Source organism: Phacochoerus africanus, chromosome 3, assembly GCF_016906955.1.
Source record: "Phacochoerus africanus isolate WHEZ1 chromosome 3, ROS_Pafr_v1, whole genome shotgun sequence".
NCBI lineage: Eukaryota > Metazoa > Chordata > Mammalia > Artiodactyla > Suidae > Phacochoerus > Phacochoerus africanus.
The window spans coordinates 7,085,021-7,088,629 of record NC_062546.1 but is presented as its reverse complement, the minus strand read 5'-3'; positions in this window follow the sequence as shown (position 1 = coordinate 7,088,629).

Below are 3,609 nucleotides of genomic sequence, written 5' to 3'. Positions count from 1 at the left end.
TATTCAAGACTTGTGTACTGAAAACTACAAAGTGTTATTGAAAGAAATTAAAGAAAATGTAAATGAATTAAAATACACCCAGTGTATATGTATAAGAAGAAAATATTGACATTACTCCTTTAACTACTGACAGATATAACACAACCCCTATCAAAATCCTGAGTGCCTTGTTTGTGCAATATCACAAATTGATTTAAAATTGACATGGCACTGAAAGGGACCCAGAAGAGTTAAATTGAACTTGATAAAGAAGAACAATGTTGGAGGATTTTTATTTCTCTGTTTCAAGACTTACTAGAAAGCTGCTATAATAAAGAAAAGTGTTAGGCCTACAGATCAGTGGAATAGAATTGAGGTCCAAATATAAACTCTAACAGTTATGGTCAACTGATTTAAAATAATGTTTCCAGGACAATTCAATGAGGAAATAGGAGTCTTTTCAACAAATGGTGCTGGGACAATTGGATACCCCCAAGTAATAGGATCAAGTTGAACCCCAACCTTTTATCTCATACCTCATATATCACAACTAACCCAAAATATATCAGAACCCTAAATGTAAAAGCCAAAACTATAAAACTCTTGGGGGGAAAGAAAAACATAGCAAACTTCCATTACATTGGTTTAGATAATTGTTTTTATGATACTATTCCAAAAGTACAATTAATAAAAATAGTTTAGACTTCACTGAAATTAAAACATTTCTGTGCTTCTGACATCATCAATAAAGTGAACTTACAGGTTGAGAAAAATATTTGTAAATCTTGTTGCTGATAGGGGACTTGAAACTAGAGTATATTATGTCTCATGAATATTATTATTAAGACAAACAGTTAAATTTGTTTAAGTGGGCAAATAATTGAATAGATATTTCTCTAAAGAAAGATATGTGAATGGACAATGTGCACATGAAAAGATGTTTAATGTTACTGGTAATCAGGGAAATATGAGCCCAAACCAGAATGAGATAAGACTTCACTCCTACTACAATGGCTATAATGAAAAAAAAAAGTGACTATCAAAAGTGTTGGTGAGGATGGAGAGAACATTATAACCCTTACACGTTGCTGGTAGGAAGGTAAAATGGTGCAGTCACTTTGGAAAACAATTTGACATTTCCTCCAAAAGTTAAACATAGTGCTACCATATGATCCAGCAATTTCTACCCCTAGATATCTAACCAAGAGAAACAAGAACATATGCCCATGCAATACCTTTTATGTGGAGGATCACAGCAGAATTATTCATGATAGCAGAATGCGGAAACAGTTTAAATGCTCGTCAGCTGAAGAATGGATGAACAAATGAAGTATCCTTTTTTTCAGATTGTGTATGTTTTATTTATTATCTTATTTTTTAAATTAACATATGGCTGGTTACAATGTTGCTTCAACCTTTTGTACAGCAAAATGTCCCAATCACACACAGTTCCCTGTGCTGTGCTGTAGGGTCCCTTCGCCCAGCCATTCCGAATGTAGCAGTTTGCATCCAAAAACCCTGAAGTGCCCATCCATCCCACTCCCTCCCTCTCCCCTGCCCCTGGGAACCACAAGTCTGTTCTCCTTGGCCGTGATCTGTTTCTGTTTTGTAGATAGGATCATTGTTCCATATCTGACATTTCCCAAATGAGTGATATCATATGGTATTTGTTGTTTTCTTTGTGCTTTACTTCGCTTAGTATGAGACTCTCTAGTTCCATCTATGTTGCTGCAAGTGGCATATTTTGTCCCTTTTATGGCTGAGTTATATTCCCTTGTGTATATATACTACATCTTCTTAATCTATTCATCTGCCAGTGAACATTTAAGTTGTTAGCATGTCTTGGCTATTGTGACTATCACTGTGATGAACACAGTGGCATGTGTATCTTTTTCAGTGAAACTTTCGTCCAGATATATGCCCAGGATTGGGATTACTGGATCATATGGTAGTCCTATATTTAGTTTTATGAGGAACCTCCAATACTGTTGTCCACAGTAGTTGTACCAATTTGCATTCCCACCAACAGTGAAGGAGAATACCCTTTGCTCCACACCTTCTCCAGCATTTGTTATTCGAAACTTTTGTAAAATTTCAGTTAATCAATCCATTTGTTATTTGTTGACTTGTTAATGATGGCCATTCTGACAGGTGTGAGGTGGTATGTCATTGTAGTTTTGATTTGCATTTCTCTAATAATTAGTGGATGTTGAGCATTTTTTCATGTGCCTATTGGTCATTCTGTATGTTTTCTTTAGAGAATTGTCTGTTTAGGTCTTCTGACCATTTTTCAGTTGGGTTGTTTGTTTTTTGTTGTTGTTGAGTTGAATGAGTTGTTTGTATATTTTGGAGATTAGGCCCTTGTCTGTTGCATTGCTTGCAAAGAGTTTCTCCCATTCTGTGGGTTGTCTTTTTGCTTTTTCAGTGATTTCCTTTGCTATGTAAAAGCTTTTGAGTTTAATTAGGTCCCATTTTCTTTGTGTCTTTACTGTCATTATACTATAAGGTGGATCAGACAAAATATTGCTGTAATTTATGTCAAAGGGCATTCTGCCTATGTTTTCCTCTAGGAGTTCTATAGTATCTGGCCTTATAATTAGTTCTTTAATCCATTTTGAGCTTATTTTTATCTATGGTGTTAAATAGTGTTGTATTTTCATTCCTTTACATGTACCTTCCAGTTTCCCCAGCACCATTTATTGAAGAGACTATCTTTCTTCTACTTTACATTCTTTCTTTGTCATAGATTAGTTGGCCATAGGTGCTTGGATTTAATTCTGAGCTTTCTATCCTGTTCCACTGATCTATATTTCTGTTTTTGTGTCAGTGCTATATTGTTTTGATAACTGTAGCTTTGTAGTATTGTCTGAAATCAAGAAGCTTGATTCCTCCATTTTCATTTTTCTTTTTCAATATTGCTTTGGCTATTTGGGATCTCTTATGTTTCCATACAAATTTTAAAATATTCTGTGCTAGTCCTGTGAAGAATGTCCTTGGTAATTTGATACGGATTGCATTGAATCTGTAGATTGCCTTTGGTAATATAGTCATTTTGACAGTATTGATCCTTTCAATCCAAGACCATGGTATATCTTTCCATCTGTTTGTGTTGTCTTTGATTTCTTTCTCCAGCATCTTATAGTTTGAATACTATTTATCAGTAAAGAAGAATGGTATGTGCTACAATGTAGATGAATCTCAAAAACACTATGGTAGGTGAAAAAAAGTCTGCATGTGGTGTGATTCCATTGATGTGATGTCCAGATTACACAAATCTATACAGACAGAAAGTGGGTGAATAGTTACCTAGGGCTGGTGGGGATTGGGGGATGGAAGGAAGAGAGGGCATGGCTGCTGGAGGACACAGGGTTTCATTTTAGGGTGAGGAAAGTGTTCGAAAGTTAAAGTATGGTGATGGTTATACACGTCTATAAATATGCTAACAACCACTGAATTGTATGCTTTAAATAGGTGAGTTTTATGGTATGTAAATATATCTCAATAAGGCTATTTAAAATGAAGAAAAAGAGAGAAGTACTTTCGACCATAGTTTAGAAATTAAGGACCCAGAGCCCAACAGGTTGCACTGCTGGGAAGCAGGGGATTCAGATTCGATCCAGGTCTGCCTGG